Source organism: Monodon monoceros, unplaced genomic scaffold (genome assembly GCF_005190385.1).
Source record: "Monodon monoceros isolate NGI ecotype Baffin Bay Population unplaced genomic scaffold, NGI_Narwhal_1 Super_Scaffold_2, whole genome shotgun sequence".
In the NCBI taxonomy this organism is placed as follows: domain Eukaryota; kingdom Metazoa; phylum Chordata; class Mammalia; order Artiodactyla; family Monodontidae; genus Monodon; species Monodon monoceros.
In genome coordinates, this window is record NW_021703776.1 from 26,693,665 (window position 1) to 26,712,365 (window position 18,701).

An 18,701-nucleotide genomic window follows, 5' to 3' on the forward strand; every position below is an offset into this window, starting at 1 on the left:
GTGTATCTTCTTTTTAATTGTGAATTCGAGCATGACACTCATCCACTAGTTTAAAAATTGGATGAGATTCATGGTAAGGGATGGATATGTTTTGCATATTACCTGGTAATAGCAATGTGTTTCAATCCATTTGATATCATTGTTTCCTTACCAACTGAATCTATGGCAGAATGGCAGTCTACATAGCAAGTTATAGTTGTCATTGTGTAGAGGGACTTCTTGACTGCTAAACAGGGAAATTTGGGGTGTTCTTAAATAATCGTAGAACTGCAATTGATTTTTCTATTGATGTGACTGATCTTAGATATCCTGGGAATACTTTATGATTAAGCACGCTTTTATTTTATTCATCTTTGTATCCCCATACTCCTTTTGATAGCTTTTTAATCACTATACAAGGAGAATTTAGTATTGTAAGTATTGTTGGGTGAAAAATCTTTTAAATGCCATCATTAAAAAAAATGTATTTTCACTTCAAAACTCCCGACTCCCCCCCACAAAAAAAATCACAATTTGACAACGTATTTACAGCTTTAACACCATTTCAGATCATGTCAGTTGTTATATTACTCAGTAAGATGGCTTTCTGAATACCGTTTGATACACATTTTTGAGATTTTTAATAATATTTAGAAAAGCACTACTTAAAATACAGACTGTTAAATAATTTCATCTGAACGTCTCTGCTTTTCTGATTAAAAATTAATTCTATGTTTTGGTCTGAATTTTTTTTTTTTTTTTTTTTTGCGGTATGCAGGCCTCTCACTGTTGTGGCCTCTCCCGTTGCGGAGCACAGGCTCTGGACGCGCAGGCTCGGCGGCCATGGCTCATGGGCCCAGCCGCTCCGCGGCATGTGGGATCCTCCCGGACCGGGGCACGAACCCGTGTCCCCTGCATCGGCAGGCCGACTCTCAACCACTGTGCCACCAGGGAAGCCCCCTGGTCTGAATTTTTTTAACTTCACTTTTAGAAACAAAACACAATTGTGCTTAACAAAGAAAGTTCAGGGAACTTGTGACCACATGTTTAGAATGATGTGGGACAAAATTCCTCAAAAACTTGAGGATCTGAGCCTTAATGTTTATAGTGTTGACTAAAATTAATTGTTCCAGAAACTCCATTCATAATAACTAATCTACACGGGTCTATGTACAACAGTCTACAAATTCAACTAATGTTAATACCTGTTTCTTTTTGCTTATTTCTTCACTTTTTCTTATTTTCAGTTCTGGCTAACTGCTGTTGGTTGAGGTTTCACTAAAGAAGAGTGGAGTGGGATAGTTTCCACAGCAACTGTCTCAGACCTCAGGCAAATCTCTGATGACTCTGGGTAGTACTTCCAGACATAACTTGTTTCAAAGTCCAGTTGTGTCCCAACAGAGATACCGTTTTGATGAAACCCAGATGAGCTGTAACTGTATTTTACTCTATACTCCCACTTAAGCTATAGTCAATTATCTATGGTAATAGGAGAACAGAAATAACATGAGTAATGAAATCTGCAGATAATCTCTAAGCATCATTTTAGCCAATAATTTCCAATCCCTCCTCTACTGAATCTCTTAGTAAAATTTCTTAGTATGTATCAGAATGGAGACATGTGAGTTTTCTTCTCTTCATATAGTAAAGGTGCCAATAAGTTATAAAATGATTCTCAAGATATGGCCACAAGGGAGGAAACTGTAATTAATCATTGGTCTAGATATCTGTTCCTGAGAAACTTAGGAAATTCTTTCTTCTGCCTATCAAACCTCTGGAAACACATTACCATCAACCATAATCATTTAAGTTTACAAATCTATTTACATAATATCTGATTATTTGTTAAGAATATAATATGGGGCTTCCCTGGTGGCGCAGTGGTTGAGAGTCTGCCTGCCGATGCAGGGGACACGGCTTCGTGCCCCGGTCCGGGAAGATCCCACATGCCGTGGAGCGGCTGGGCCCGTGAGCCATGGCCGCTGAGCCTGCGCGTCCGGAGCCTGTGCTCCGCAACGGGAGAGGCCACAACAGTGAGAGGCCCACGTACCGCAAAAAAAAAAAAAAAAAAAAAAGGAATATAATATGAATTCCAATTAAACCAGGAAGATTAAACATACAAATCCATCTCTTCTCCCACCCTTAGCCCCAGTAGAGGTATAAGAGGGTTAACAAACAAGGAAACAGAAATATATTCATCCACTAGGACCAAGAGAATGATAAAAATGATCACAGCAATATAAGACTTTAAGGAAATTTGGGGATAAGGAATTTGAATAAACTTGACAAAGTGGAGTTAGAAGACCTCTGAAGAAAAGCAAACCCACTCACTCTAAGGAAACTGGGAGATGATGAGCGCTCAAAGGCATACCTTACCAGGATAAAAATCAGGAGATCAACATTTCCCCCATTTTGCTCCCAAAATATCAACGGTCATTTTCAGTATTTTCCCTCTGCCAACTATTGGAGAAATTAAAGAGCACTAGAGAAAGTACCCCACGTATCATCATTTGGTGGTCCACTGCGAAAAGACTGATTTGCTTACCTTTCAATACAAAGTGCAATCTAATGATCCACAGAATACACTCTAATCCCTCCCACCCCGATCCTACCCATACAATGCTTCCAAAAATGGTTTGATATCTTACCAATGGACAGCTCAGAATTACCTGACTAAAGAGGAAATCTGACAACATGAATGGAAAACAAAAACCCTCGAAATGGAAACTGAAAGAACTAGGAGAAAACAAAAACGATGAAAGACATGAAGAACATCACAAAACTATAATGAACATTTTCCAGAAATAAGAAAATATAATTAATGTATTAAAAATAAATAAGCAAACAAACAAGACTATAAGAAAAAAGAAACTGAGAACCAAAAAAGAGCTCTTAGCGTTTAAAACTATGGTAACTGGAATAGGAACTATAATACAATGGTCAGAAGACAAAACCAGGAAAAATTCCCACAAAGTATGACAGCAAGAACACAAAATGGAGGAATATAGGTTAAAGAAAATTAATGGATCAATTAAAGCAGCCCAATATCAGATTTTTAGGGCTAACAGAATGAAAAGACAGAAAACTCAGGTAAGAAATACATATATTATATATATTATATATAATTTCTTATATATATTCCACAGATCTATATATATATATCGACAATTATTTTATACATGTATATCAATCTATCTGTATCTATCTGTATTTATATATCTATATATAGACATAAAGGTATAAAAATCTTTATATATATCAAGAAAATTTCCCATAACTGAAGGACATTAGTCTTCAGATTAAAAGGGTCTGCTTAGTGCTTAGTGCAATTATCACAAAATAAAACAAATCCCAAATCTGACATAACTACATGTCAGAATATCAGGGACAAATGTAAGATCCTAAAAACTTTTCTTTTTCTGGTGGGAAATAGGGGGGATATATGTGACAAAACAACAGAAATCAGATTGCATTAAATGCTCGACTTCAGCATTAATTAAACAAATGACTTGAAAATAAATAGATGCAAATATTAAGCATAGGAATGCTGGGTTGACCATGTTAATATCATCTAAAGTAGACATCAAGGCAAAAGCATCAACAAAGATAAGAAGAAACAGTACATAATGATGAAAGGGGCAATTCAGCAGGAAGACATACTGAGCATCAATGTGTACAAGCTTAAAAAAGAACCATAAAGTACAAGAAGCAATAATTGACAGAACTAGAGGAAGAGAAGAAAATTAAAACTGACTAATCATAGTAAGGGATTTTATTAGAATCACTAGACAAAAATAGATCAGTAAACACATAGTGAATCTAAAATGCAGTATGAAACACATACAGTGGGCCTTAAGACAACTCTCAGTAGATTTTAAATGATTGATATCAGAGTATGTTCTCTAGCCACAATGAAATTAAACATCAATAACAATGAGAGAGCTAAAGAAACACAAGTTGGTTTATAAATTCAACAAAATCCTAATTAAAATTCAGGAGGCTTTTTTTTTGGGGGGGTGGGTGTTTTATTGGGAAAGCAAACCACCTAGAAGAACCAAAGAAATTTTAAAATTCAAAATATAGCTGACTTGGTCATCTGATAAAATTTAATTTTAAGACTACAAAAATCGGGCTTCCCTGGTGGGACAGTGGTTAAGAACCCGCCTGCCAATGCAAGGGACATGGGTTTGAGCCCTGGTCTGGGAAGATCTCACATGCCACGGAGGAACCAAGCCCGTGCCCCACAACTGCTGAGCCTGCGCTCTAGGGCCCGTGAGCCACAACTACTGGGCCTGCATGCCACAATACTGAAGCCTGCACACCTAGAGCCCATGCTCCACAACAAGAGAAGCCACCGCAATGAGAAGCCCACACACCGCAACGAAGAGTAGTCCCCCCTCCACAGCTAGAGAAAGCCAATATGCAGCAATGAAGACCCAATGCAGCCAAAAATAGATAAATAAAATAAATAAAATTAAAAAAAAAAGAATACAAAAATCAAGACAGTGTGTTATTGGCAAAAGGGTAGACAATGGAGAAAATTAGACAATCCAGAAATAGGCTACTGATTTTTGATGAATTTCCTAAGGTAAGTCAATGGAGAAAAACATGTCTTTTCAACATATAGAACAACTAGACGCTGACACGGAATAAAATATTAATTTTGACATTTACTTACACTACATGTAAAAATTGACCCAAAATGGTCATAGTCCTTCAAAACTAAACCAGTAAAATCTCTTAGAAGAAATATTGGAGAAAAAAATGTAACCTTAGGATAAGCAAGATTTAATATCCAACAATCATGAAAGAAGAAAAAAATGATATATTGCACTTGATCCCTACTAAAATTTTTGCTATTCAAAAGAAACTTAAGGAAATGAAAAAGAAATTTACAAAGTGAAGGAAAATATTCACAAAACATATATATCTACAAAAGGACTTTGTATCTAGATTATATAAATGCTCTTAAAACTCAAAATTATTAATAAGACAAAAAGCCAATTTAAAAATTCAGCAAAATATTTCAATAAATATATTAGAAAAGAAGGTATACAGATGGCAAATAAACAAATGAAAAGATGTTCAATATCATTAGTTATGAGGGAAATGCAAATTAAAGCCCCACTGAAATACTATTCCATATACATGAAAATGGCTAAAATTAAAAAACTGACAACATGAAGTTTTGCAATGATGCAGGGCAGGGATCAGCAAACTTTTTGTTTAAAGGAAGAGATAGTAAATATTTTAAGCTTTGAGGGCCATATGGTTTGTGTCACAATTACTTAATTCTGCTTTTGTAGCATGAAAGCAGATCATTCATAATCAAATGAGTGTGGCTATGTTCCACTACAACTTTTTTTTTCTTTAAATAGTATACGTATTTTAAAGAAATTAGAAGAAATTTACAATCATCCAGATATTTACCAAAGTTTGATGCTATTTATTTTCTCCTAAAGTGCCAAATTCCTATCCGGTATCATTTCTGTTCAATCTGAAGGACTTTTGTTAGCAATTCTTGAAGTACAGGTCTGCCAACAATGAATTTTCTTACTTATCTTTTATTTCAAAATATCTTCATTTGCCTCCCACATTACAGAATATTTTCATTGTATACAGAATTCTGGGTTGAAATTTACTTTTTTTTTAACATCTTTATTGGAGTATAATTGCTTTACAATGGTGTGTTAGTTTTTGCTTTATAACAAAGTGAATCAGTTATACATATACATATGTCCCCATTACTCTTTCCTCTTGCATCTCACTCCCTCCCACCCTCCCTATCCCACCTCTCCAGGTGGTCACAAAGCACCAAGCTGATCTCCCTGTGGTATGCAACTTCTTCCCACTAGCTACTTTACATTTGGTAGTGTATATATGTCCATGCCACTCTCTCACTTTGTCTCAGCTTACCCTGCCCCCTCCCCGTATCCTCAAGTCCATTCCCTAGTAGGTCTGTGTCTTTATTCCCTTCATGCCCCTAGGTTCTTCAGAACTTTTTTTTTTAATTCCATATATGTGTGTTAGCATACGGTATTTATTTTTCTCTTTCTGACTTACTTCACTCTGTATGACAGACTCTAGGTCCATCCACCTCACTACAAATAACTCAATTTCGTTTCCTTTTATGGCTGAGTAATATTCCATTGTACATATGTGCCACATCTTCTTTATCCATTCATCTGATGATGGACACTTAGGTTGCTTCCATGTCCTGGCTACTGTAAATAGAGCTGCAATGAACATTGTGGTACATGACTCTTTTCGAATTATGGTTTTCTCAGGGTATATGCCCAGTAGTGGGATTGCTGTGTTGTATGGTAGTTCTATTTTTAGTTTTCTAAGGAACCTCCACACTGTTCTCCATAGTGGCTGTATCAATTTACGTTCCCACCAACAGTGCAAGAGGGTTCCCTTTTCTCCACACCCTCTCCTCCACTACAACTTTATAAGTACAGCTGAATTTGGCTCAAGAACTATAGTTTGTAGACCCATGACACAGAGCAATGGGAATTCTCATATGCTGATCAGGTGAGTGCCAAATGGTACAACCACTCTGGAAAACTGTTTGTCATTTCTTAAAAAATTAAACATACACCTACCAAATAACTCTGATATTCCAATCCTCCATATTTTTCCAGGAGAAATGAAAACACAGTCTACACAGAGGCTTGCACACAAATGCTAAGAGAAAACTAATTAAATCAAAAGTTAAAGACAACTAAATATCCACCATCAAGTGAATAAACAAATGTGTATCCCTCAATGGAATACTGTCCAGCAATAAAAATAAATGAACTCCGGATACAAACAAGTAAATCTCTAAACCATTATGCTAAGTAAAAAAAAATACACACAAATATGTATACTTCGTATAAAATGCAAACTAATGCATAGTACGAAAAAAGTAAAAGGTCACAAGGAATCTTGTTATGGTGGAGAAATACTCTATACCTTGCTTGTGCGGGTGGTTTCATGGGTGTACAGCAATGTCAAAACTCATAGAATTGAGCCCCCTAAACCGGGTGCAGTTTCTATTACGTAAATTATCCCCTCAGTAAAGTTAGTAAGGGAAAAATAAACTGACAGAGAGCCTTCACCCAAAGAAGTTGTACACATCTCAAAGAGTTTAACAGAGACAAAGGTTCTATGCAGAATTTTGCCATATGTATATACATATATAGGCAAATATTTGTATATATTTAGACATATATTTATATATATATATATGTAGACACATATATAGAGACATATATTTAACCAGCCATAAAATTCCATTCCCCCAAAAAGGGTTGTTCCTTGAGGTAGTGTAGTACATATGTCTTTCTCTTATTACCCAATCTTTTTTTGCTCAATTATTTCCACCCACTGACAGACTTCTCTTTGTGAAAGAAGAGAATGTCACCTCTTTATTTTGTTCACACAAATATCAGTTGCAGTTGAAGACAACGCTGATAAATAATGGAAACTGTCAACAGACGATCCCAAAATGAATAAGGAAGAAAATCCAGCAAAAGCAGTATTTTGGAAGCAAGATATGATGATGTAAAGAAAAGAACTGTAGAATGAGAGCTTGGAGTTTACGTTCTTAGTCTCTGTAATTTGTATTACATTTTTCTTGGCCTTGGTTTCCTTATGTAAACAATAAAATGATCTCCTAAGTCCCTGCAGGCTCAGAAATTCTGTGGACCTAAAATCATTTAGCACAGATTATCAAAGACAGAAGAAAAAAAAAAGTCACAGTTTAGGGAAAGAAGGAATTATTAGCCAGAAAAATAAATGACTCAGTCTGAATCTGAAGCAGACTGTGTGCAAACATGCAGACAATGAAGTTTTTTAAAGAGGTAGGTAACATTCCTCTCCTACTCATGGCCACTCTGATCCCACCATCACTGAGTGCAGAGGAAGGTAGGCATGTACTAGATTCCCTCAGGAGGAAAGCCATGCCTCTAAGCATTCCTTCTGACTCCCTGGGCACTAATATGTGGCCAGGGTAATGAGGTAAGAGCTTCCTAGTTGCCCAGGTCACCAAGATTCTTGTCACTACGACTAAGTAGAAGCTCAGTTCCAGCATGATTTTCTTAGCTCACCATTCTCTTCTTCTTTAAAAAATGTCTCAGGACTTCTCTGATAAGGAAAAAATATTTTAATTCCTTGAAAAATCTTAGAAGTGAATATTGAATATTATTCAATATTAAATATTGAAATATTATTCAATATTAAATATTGAAATACTAATATGCTATAAGATAAGAGAACCTGTTCAACAATCAAAATTAAATAACAGATAAATTAATATAGGAACATTTTGAGTTATTCATCATTTTTTAAAAAGCCTGTATCTATTAAATATTGACATCCTTTAGAGAATTTTAAATGTTTTAAATGGTTTTGTTTTAACTCAATTCACCAGCAACTTATTTATATAAAAAGGTTCATACTCTTTCCTTCAGTCACTCACTAAATAAATACTGTCTGTTCCTTAAATTGGTGGGAGGGGGGAGGCGTATAGAATAAAAAATATTTTTCACCTTAAAAAAGCTTACGGTCTAGAGTAGAAAAATGACATACTTAAATATCCATGAAAAAAGAACTCTTTTGAAAGATAAGGTAAATAAAAAAGTACTTTGTACAGTATTCAAAGAAAGGAAAAACTATACTGTACATTTCAAAATTCAAGTTTTAAAATAAATCATAAAGTGTTTCAAAATATGTAAAAAATCTAAGCAAGTAAAATTAGGTATTGTTAGTTCCATATAAATGAGAAACTTAGATAAAAGCAAGGTAATTTTCTCAAGGCCACACAGTAATTCAGCTTGAAAATCCGGAACTATGTGAGTCTGGAATATAATTTCATTCTAGTATATGAGAACTTCCTACAAAACAGACCAAAGTTATTCAGTAGTCATAAGAGAATGAACTTTGAATGGAATAACAAATTATATATACTACTCTTAATCTTCTTAGCATTCTGATTTTGTATCTTCTTCTTCCTTCTTATCCACACCTTTTTAATTTTTCTTTTTTAGTTAATGTGGGATTTTATCTCGTATTCCTCTCTTCCAAAATCAGCACATCTTTTTCTTAACTACAGTCTCTTTTAATTGCCTTCTACTTTTTTTAAGGACGCTTAAAATTTCTGTCATGAGCTTCCTAGTAAGGTATTTGTATATATTCAATCTAGAATTTGTTAAGAATCAAACTTATATGAAGCCATGCCTAGGAAACAGTCTATATTTGCAGAACTGTTTTCAGATTCAGGAGAGGAAAAAAATGCCATGTATCTTGGCATTCCCTAAGCAAATAAGCCATTAGATAATAGAATTAGCAGGACAGAAAAAGTACACTGTCTGTCTACTCTTTAAAATAATTATTTATATTCAATATTTTAAATAAATTTACAGGCAGATATTCTTCTTCAGGTTGCTTCTGTTTAAAAAAGAAAAAATAAAAAGGAGAAAATAAGGGATAAAGTAGCCCTGTCACTGAAATGGATACTGATAAAAAACAGGTCTCAGGCCTCCCACTTTGGGATGGCTAGATCGCATTTTCCAACAAACTGATATTTATCTACCCTAGTTTGTATTTGTATCACTCAAAGCCTAGAATCGTAAGTTCAATTCTGCAAATAGTTCTATTAGATGCAATACCTGGAAGTAAATTTCATCAGATTTTTGGTGAATTTACTACTCTTTTATAAATATTCATGAGTTGACAACCAGTCACTGTCTCATTTCAATCCAATGTGTACATTGTTAATTGCATTCAGTGATTTAAGACTCATCCATATGGACTGCTGATGCTTTTACAAATTAATTTTGAAAAACTGGCTTGATTGTCAAGTATACATTAAAGATGTTGATGGCAATGACATAGAAATCAAGTCTACATATGACTTTGGCCTTCACAAATTTGCGACAGATTTTAATTAGGACCCAGGAAATTTACTTTGTGAACCATGCCTCCTTTATTTGTGTCCTATGAGGCAATTGTAATGGGAAGATCGGAAGGTTCTTATTTGCTGGAAAAGAAAGCAAATGTTTACTGTTTATGTACATGACGCACTAATGGAAAATATCGTCCAGGAAATTAGTATTGTGGAAGGCTAAAAATTAATCTAGCCGAAAATGAATATATATACATATGCATACAGATGTTGACGTGCATGTATATATGCATACGTATGTATTAGAGAACTGGCAATACAAAAGCCATATTTTGAAGTCTTTATTGCCCTATCAACACTAAAGATATGAGATATATCCCCTATAAAAACTTTAAAATCCATATTGACTTGATATTAACTTTAACAACACCTCAAGTCAGTGAATTTCCACCTTATGTGGTAAATGATTTGCATATATAAGTGAAGCTTCCATATCGCAATTATAATATAAATACTTTTCATAAAATTATTTTTCTTAATACTAAATATGAAAAAAACCTAGGGAAAAAAGCAGTTGTTCACATTAAATGGGAATAATCATCTAGTTAAATCCAAAGGGACTCAATAAAATTGGAAAATCTTTAGTTTTACTAAAATAAAAATTAAACTGAAATTGATAAGTGAATTTTATTCTACTCAAAGACCCATAAGGGGAAAAAAACACTTAATTTTTTTTCCTTACCAATCCCATACACTACTCATAGATGTTTAGTGTATGTTTTCACTCCTTTGTTCATTCCTTCTAATAGCAATATATATAATACAGTGGGAATGGTAAGCCTAATCCTGGTAAATTTTCTTCCTACTTCATACAATGAAATGAGTCTTGAGCAACAATCACAGTTAAAGAGGGTTTTTAAAAAAGTAATATGTATACATTCAGATTTCCTAACCATATTTTATTTTAAAGGTAATATTTCAGTCTCTCACATCTGAGGTCAAAATTAAGACAGCATAACACATTAAAAACTGACTCCTTCTTCTGTGTTTGGCAGTTAAACTTTTGAATGGCTTCGAGTTGATAGTAACCGTATGTGGTCCAGGAAATGTAGAAGGGGCAGGCTAGCCAAAGGATCTTTCTGGATGGCAATCTGCCCACACACCATCTACCTCTGCTCTGTGGCTCTCAGGGAACATGGAAAACCCAGTCTAATTCCTAAGTATAACAAACTTTTTAAAAAAAGAAAAAAAAAGAAAGAAAGAAGAGCAAAATAGTAGCAATCCGGATCTTGACATTTTAAAGTGGCAATGTGGCTTCCCTAAACACTATTTTTTTTTTTTAATGTTGGAGCCCTCTCATATAACCAAATCATTCCACAGAATAGAAGACTATACAATTGAAAACAGAAAGTGCCCTTAATTTTTAGAAATTACCTTATAAATTATGTGCCAAAGAAATGTACTAGTAAATCTAAGTTTTCACCAAACTTATTAACATACAAACATGCGCCTATTTTCAAATCTCTTACCTCTTTCCAGGAAAAATTCTTAATTCCTGGGGTACATTTGTTCAGTCCAACTGTTTAAGTACCTGGACACAGTAAGTACCCTATAAAAATAAACAAGGTCATTCTTAGAATTCAATGTAAATAAAACAATTAGCTGTTAATTAATAGGTGCTTATAAGTCAGTATAAATTTTTTTCAAACCACTTTAATTCCTTGCATTGGAAAATGTAAGACGGGAAAAGGTATTATGGGAGGCAGACACTGAATTTGACAACCTTTTCACTCTGGCTCCTTCAAACAAATGACAATTTGTAATCACTAATTGGATTTGAGGTACTTTGAAATAGTTCACTATTTAGTCTTTGACTCTGCTAAAGAATAGCTGATTTATTTGAGAGTTAGCTGAAACTCTAACACGCTCTATTAATTTGTCCCTAATGCTATGATGTCATTAACATTTTTCACTACTGATGATGAAAGGCTCAAAGTGACAACGCAACTAAGAAGTAATTTCATGGCACTGCTAGCAAGTAACAGGATTTCATTTTAACAAAAGCTTTTTCTTTTTTCCCAAATAAAGAAAATATAAATTTTAAATAACTGAATCTTTTTAAATACGAAATTTAAAATATGCTTTGAATAGTTTTATTTTACTAAAATAGATGCTTTGTAACATTAGTCTTTCACTATTTCATATTTGAATAAATAATAAAAACAATGTAGAAAACAAAATAAAGACAATTCAAATCTGGGCCAAAAACCTAATATTATCTCAAAAAAAAAAAAGAATGTAATGGAGATTCATTAGCTAAGTATTAGCCTTATTAAACAATATTAATCTTATTTGTCAATAAAAACTACAGTAATACAGAAGTAGTGTTCTCACAGTTATTTCCAATCCTGTTTCTTTTACTGTACATTTTTGGGAAATATAGACGATTTCTATAATAATATTTTTTCAGAAATGTAGAACACATTATCCCACATGCTTCTTTGGATCCCTTACTATGTGATAGTATTAGGGATAACTTAAGAGTTGATTTAAGCTAAGGATTTATGATAGGTATATAAATAAAAAACAGAAAATTTACTACCCTAAATATATATGCACACATTGAAACTCAAATGTAAATACCATGTTCAATATTCCTTGCACACATACATTACAAGGTGGTGAAATTGTTTCACGGTGGAAAATGAGATCTTTGCAGGAGAGGAGTCAAGTAACTGAGAGACTAGTGTTTTTGAAGAGTCATCTCTTTGAATGTTAAAATTACCGTACTCTATGGCAAGAAAGAAGTTGGAGAGAGTAACAGTAAGCTAAAGCTAAAATCTTAAAAGAAGAGGGGAAGTGACCAGAGGTTGGTGGAAGACTTCTACAAAGAGGAGTATCAGGTGATACCTACCAATGTCATGAGGTCACAGCTAGGGAATTTAGGGTGGAAGCAGGAGACTGCGCTGGAAGTGACTGAGGAGCAACAGAACATTACCTTCCCTCCAATCCCAGCGATTTAAGTGATGTGACAGGAATATAGCACTCTCTGGAAAGCGGGCATGAGAAGCAGTGTCATCACGGAAGAACCAGGCTTCATTTAGAGAGAAGAAGAAAATACACATAAGCAGTTGAAAATAAAGAGGCCTGGTTGGTGAGTTCCAGAGAGCATGGTGAAAGAGCACCAGGAGACAGACAGAATTTGAGGATGAGAATTAGAGCCTTGAGAATCAGGAATGACTTGAAAGTTCTGGTTACTGACCTAACAGGAAAAAGCACGCATGATAAGTCAAATCCTCATTTTCCCAAGACAGACCACAGGGATGACGCTGGCCATGTCAGTGAGGGCAAAGGGATGGTTGTGAGGCTTTGTCAGGCATGTTCAAGGCTTTAGGGTGACCACTTCACCCTTGATAATAGTGCTGTGTGATACAGCAAATGATGTGTGAATTCCTCTTGATTTCGGATGGACACCTTTAGACTAACATAGGGGGAGTCTTTCTTCCATGACCTCCATCAGTAATGGCCTGTACGTGAGGAATGTATACCACGTGTGGGCTTCACTTTGACTTGTGCAGAAGAAATTCTAATGGCCAGTCTAGAGGTCAACTTACTTTGAGGGCATTGCCAGTCTCTTGAGCCCAGCTGATGGTGGCCATACTTACCATGTGGTTGAATATTCTGCATATGAACACTTAAAAGGCCTGCAGAGGGGTGGGTCAGAATATTTCAGCATTCTGATCTCCTGAATTTCACTACTGGAAGCCTCAAGAAAGGGAAGTTTTGTTCCAAATATAAGGTCTTCTGCTTTTTATGTCTTTGAATTTTCTCTTATCCTGATGTTACAAAAGTTTTAATCATTTCGTCAACAGCTTCATAAACTTTAACTGGACTGATTGTTCATAAACCATGTAGACATTTTTTATTAATTCAATAAATATTTATTGAGTATTTACTATGTGCCAGACAATATTTTAGGCAGTAGTGACAAATAATTAAAGTGCCTGGCCTTAAGGCACTTAAATTTTATACAACCAATAAGCCAAATAACATACAAAATTGTAATACAATGTCAGGCAATGTTATGTGCCATAAAACAAAAGGATAGAAGGTGGGTGGGTATTAATTCGCTTGGGATGGTCAGGGAAGTCCTCTCTGAGTTGGTGACATTTTACCTTAGGTCTGAAGGAGGAAACCATGTGCATATCTCGGGAAAGAGTATTTACGACCAAAGGAGCAATAAATACAAAGGTCCTGAGGCCAGACTGTGCACTGATTGCTCCAGAAAAAACAATAAAGTCAGTGACTAATGAGTGAGGGAGAAGTGACTTGAAGGAAATGGAGAGGCAAAATATAATATGGTTATAACTGTAAATAAATTTGAACTGGTAAAAAAATGTACTATAAAAATTGGTAAAATCTAGGCCACAAACACAATTTTCTAGTTAATAACAATACAGTGGTCAAATCAAAATATTGTAAAATGAAACAACCAACCAAAAAAAAAAAAAGAAACGAAAAAACCCAACTACAGATAAAGTAATTAAAATTGCTTACTTACACAATGGAAGTTTTATTACTTCATTTATCTCTATATCAAACTGACCATCATGGAACCATCATGTTGGTCAAAAAAATTTACTCTAACAATTAAGATATTATTTAAACTATGATTAAATACTTGTTTGACAGAATGAAAATGCGCCTCTTCTCTGATAAAATAGAGAAGCTTCTGACACAGGTGAGGTTTTCCACATATCTTTAGGAAGATTATATGAGCCAAGTGAGCACCTGCAGATACAGAATATCTGATCCAACCTGACAGTTCTTTTTTTCATTCACACCATGTAATTTTTTTTTTTTTTTTTGCGGTATGCAGGCCTCTCACTGTTGTGGCCTCTCCCGTTGTGGAGCACAGGCTCCGGAGGCACAGGCTCAGAGGCCATGGCTCACGGGCCTAGCCGCTCCGCGGCACGTGGGATCTTCCCGGACTGGGGCACGAACCTGTGTCCCCTGCATCGGCAGGAGGACTCTCAACCACTGCGCCACCAGGGAAGCCCCACCATGTAATTTTTCAATAAAATATCTGTCAGAAGGGGTTCCATTAGTGTCAGGTAAACATTTCCAACCAGCATACTTTCAACTTGTTCTAAAATGACAGTAACAAGTAAAACTTAAATGGGAAACTCCTATTGTAAAGAGATTGTAACTCTTTATCTTATCTATTTCTTTTCTTTGATCCTGGTGTTCTCCTGGAAACTCTAAGGAAGTTGTGACATTGACAAATCTGATGTCTGCTAGTTCCTACCGGGATGTACTAAGAACAAATGTAACGTTTTACTTTCTGCGGTTCTTGTTTTCATTAAGCAATGATTTACTAGGAGTCAGCTGAATGAAAACTTGCATTGGTCATTTTCTTTAAAAATAACATAGCAAATTTATTGCAAAGACTTAAAACTTTCTTTATATTTCTAGAAAAGTTTTTTCCAAATTTAATCTCTCTCTTTCAATTTTTCTCCTTTCCTTCTTCCATCTCTCCTTCTCTTTTCAAAAGTGAATGAAAAGATGAGGTAATTTGAGAAATGGATATGAAAACATTTAAAACTAATCAATTGAAATTTAATTCCATTTCTGATGCAGAATTCAAAGTGATTTTGATTAGAATTAGTAGATATATTTCAAATAACTTAAAGATATGTGTTGTCTGTTCTGAATGTTTAAATTGTTCTACACTGTGTAAATTTAAGTAACTTCAAAGATTATTATGTTTCATTATACAAATTCCATGTTTTACTTATTTATTAATACATTAAAATACTTATTAAATATATCCAAGGACTACCCTGGTGGCACAGTGGTTGAGAATCTGCCTGCCAATGCAGAGGACACGGGTTCGAGCCCTGGTCCGGGAAGATCCCACATGCCATGGAGCAACTAAGCCTGTGCACCACAACTACTGAGCCCCTGTGCCACAACTAATGAAGCCTGCGCGCCTAGAGCCTGTGCTCCGCAACAAGAGAAGTCACCGCAATGAGAAAACGTGCACCGCAACGGAGAGTAGCCCCCGCTCACTGCAACTAGAGAAAGCCCGCGTGCAGCAACAAAGAACAAACTTATGGATACTAAGTGCGGGAGGGGGAGTAGGGATGAATTGGGAGGTTGGGATTGACATATACACACTACTATGTATAAAACAGATCACTAATGAGAACCTACTGTACAGCACAGGGAACTCTACTCAGTGCTCTGTGGCGACCTAAATGGGAAGGAAATCTAAAAAAGAGGGGATGTATGTATACATATAAGTGATTGACTTTGATATACAACAGAAACTAACACAACATTGTAAAGCAACTATACTCCAGTAAAAATTAATTTTAAAAACCAACAAATATATACAATGAATATGTATTTTAAGTGAATGTATATATTTGAATGAATGTATATATTTGAGTCAATGAAAGAATATACGTTCCTGTCTCCTGTCTTTTATTTTACTGAGAGACAACTAAGTTAATGATGAAGTTCAATATGATGAATATAATGATGGTCATATGTACTGAATGCTTAGCAAACACAGAGATAAAAATCTGAGTCAGACTATAGGGGTGTTCAGGGCTCCAAGTCTCTGAAAAGAGGATTAAAGACACACAGTCAAGATTTAGAGTATACATATCTGGGGCTGATATATCATTAGGAAATACTGCAAATTGCTCAGGGAAGACACATACATCTTTCAAGGTCCCAGATTATGTAAGCTGTGAAAAATTGAATGACTTCTAAATTATGAAAAAAGATGCAAATTATAAATTAAGAAATATTCAAATAAATTCCTGTTAAATGTAAACTCTCAGCCTTATTAATTATTAAACTGAAAGGTTTTTTATATTTAAGATTCTTTTACTCTGCAAGTATCCCTAAATATGCATAAAAATTGTTAGAAAAAAATCACAGAAAATGATAATGAAATGAAAGGGCACATTTATAAAGACTTTTCAAATTTTTAAAACAAAAACAAATGTTAAATGAGGAACAAAGGTAGAATTAATATATTTGAAGTAATATGAAGTGAGGCAACTGAAACAAAAAAATGACATGTGGTGCTTCACACGACCTAAAACAGGTCATATTACCCAGTCTTTCACCGGCTGAAGATAAATATAATTTGATCAAAATATTTGCATGGCATCTATCCTTTCAGTAAACAAATTCTAAATCCCAGAGTGTCATTGACTATCTCACATTTAGAATAGAGACCTGAAGCTAAAAACTTTATTATTTTTATTTTTCAGTGAGATTACAAAGTAACAGAAAATTAGCATATTTGCCCTTAGTTTAATACCCTTCAGAATAATTGCTACCTTAAATAAACTGCTTAGTGTCTTTTCAGGTGACTTTAAATCAGCCTGGACAAATTACTTGGGACAGTTTTAGGTCATTAAAAGGTCATGAAGAGAGCCCCAGTGGTAACAGATAATTCCTAAAAGCTTTTAAAAAATTACACTGAAAACAATTTTCTCCCAATAAAATAAATTCTATGAACTATTATAAAACTGATCACCTACAGCTTAAATACTTGAGTTTACTCATATTAATAATTCTAGTAAACTTGTATTCACATATATCTCCTAATATATATATATATTATTTACATTAATATGCACTGTATAAAATTATATATAACACATTCACAACACATATGCACATGCAAGCACATGTGTGTTTACTCACATACACACACATACACAAACTCTCCTTGGAGAATCTTTAGCTGATTTGTACATACTTTGCAATGTTTTAATTAAACTTTAAACTTAAATCATCTAACGGCTTAGTACCACCACAATTTCCGTACTCCCTATTTCCATCTGAATATATGTGATCATCTATATTCTAAATATATATAATCCCTTCTTCTGAACATATATGATTCCTTACAAGACTGTGAATCTTTCTATTATTTCTTAATCATAGTTACAAACATGACTGGTACCTGTTTTTGAAGCTTTCTGATGTTTGCAATACCTCCTATTGTAAAGTTGTTTGCAAAGTAGATTTATTATTTTTCTCTTTGAAACATTGTGAATAAGATATCAGACTTCTTTAACCACACTGGCCACTTGCCTCTAATTAAGTCATGCACTGTTATTTATCATTTTTTCAGAGTATCAGCTCTGATACACTTAAATGCTTATTTTCTTTGAAGTTCTATTGCCATACAAATCAAAAGAATCCAATTTTGAGAGCAAAACAGTAGAAATTAGGAGGAGAATGAAACTGTAAGTCTATAAATCTTTTCACTTATTTAAAAACAAAAATATTGATTCATAGTTATTTTGGAATAAATCAAATTAATTACTATTGTCCTGTTCTGTGGTCTCAAATATTTTAACAATAGGTTTCATCCTGTAAATTACCTGTTAAGAAACTTTTTTTCTTTCCTCTTAGCTTGAATGCTACCATATTCAGTTTTACACTTAAAGTAATAGAAAAAATCATGCTTGTTGAGTGAGCTTGTGATAGAAAGGTCTAGAAGTGTATGCTGTGTCTCCAGATGTGTGCTTATGACGAGTGAAGAGAGAGAATCATTTTTGTAACTATGACACCCAAATTTTCTACCCTTCTCAAGTTCATTCTAGACCTGGCCCTTGTCCTAAAACATTTTGATAGTCTTAAACCCCCCCTTAAAATTTACTCAGTGAATACATCTATTTTTTTAATTAAAGAGGTAAAATTTTAATTAAGACAAAGATTGTTATAAATCTATGATCTTATTCCTTGGAAACATTAGGGAAATAAAAATTATAGACAAACATTTAGGTATCTTACATAC